The 1,282-nt window shown below is 36.7% G+C and overlaps 1 pseudogene; it reads right to left on the reverse strand.

The window, feature by feature from the left end:
* Window positions 1-342: 342 nt before the first annotated feature.
* On the reverse strand, window positions 343-696 carry LOC115291232 (annotated as a pseudogene).
* Between the last annotated feature and the right edge of the window lie 586 nt (window positions 697-1,282).

Below are 1,282 nucleotides of genomic sequence, written 5' to 3' on the forward strand. Positions count from 1 at the left end.
TTGGTAAGAGTTCCTGTCATTCCACATCCTGGCCGGAATTTGATGTTGCTGCTTCAGATTTTTGCTATTCTAATAGGTAGTGGTATCTCATTCTTGTTTAAATTCGCAATTTCCTAATGTCATATGACATTGAGCATCTTTTTTTTTCATTTGTGCATTTTTATTTGGTAATATTTATATCAGTACACTATACATAAATGTTAGAGACACTGGATATATTAGTTTGGATACCATTAGTTTATTATAAAAACGAGACATGAAAATTATTTACATGATGAAAGATTTCACAACTTCACTGGAATGGGCAGCTTCACTTCATGACATTTTTAATAATGATTTATTTCAGTCTACATACTTTCTGAGAATGTCATCATCTCTAAATAAGAAATAATCCTTGTCATTTAGAACTACTTTGGTGCCTCCATATTCTGGGAGAAGAACTTTATCTCCAACTTTCACACTGACTGGTTGAATCTCTGCACCCTTTCCTTTAGAGTCTGATGCAATGGCTACTACTGTTGCTTGTAACACTTTTCCTTGAAAGATTTCTGGAAGCATAATGCCTCCTTTGGTTACAGTTTTGGCTGCACTCCTTTCAACTAAAACTCCGTCAAAGAGGAGAAGAAACTTTCTAAATGCTTGTCCTGCCGGGACTCTGGCTGCCGCACTTCCTGCTCTGCTCTGGAGCTGGAGCATCTTTTCATATGCTTATTTGCCATCCAGATATCCTCTTTGGTAAAGTGTCTCTGTAGCTAATTTGCCCATTTTTATTATTTATTTATTTACTTATTTAATGTTTATTAATTTTTGAGAGAGAGAGAGACAGAACACAAGTGGAGGAGGGGCAGAGACAGAGAGAGAGGGAGACAGAGAATCTAAAGCAGACTCCAGACTCTGAGCCATCAGCACAGAGTCCCACACAGGGCTCAAATTCATGAGCCATGAGATTATGACCTGAGCTGAAGTTGTAGGCTTAACAGGCTGAGGCACTCAGCTGTCCCTTGTCCATTTTCAAATTGGGTTGTTTATTTTCTTATTGTAGAGTTTTGAAAGTTCTTTGTATATTTTGGATACAGTCCTTCATCAAATATGTGTTTTCCAAATTATCTTCTACCATTCTCTGCTTATCATTTCATTCTCTAAATAGTACCTTTCACAGAGTAAAGGTTTTAATTTAATGAAGTGCAACTTTTTAATTTTTTCTTTCATGAATCATGTTTTTGGTTTTGTATCTAAAAACTCAACACCTTGGGGCACCTGCGTGGCTCATCGGATAAGCGTT

This window comes from Suricata suricatta, chromosome 5 (genome assembly GCF_006229205.1).
Source record: "Suricata suricatta isolate VVHF042 chromosome 5, meerkat_22Aug2017_6uvM2_HiC, whole genome shotgun sequence".
Classification (NCBI taxonomy): Eukaryota; Metazoa; Chordata; class Mammalia; order Carnivora; family Herpestidae; genus Suricata; species Suricata suricatta.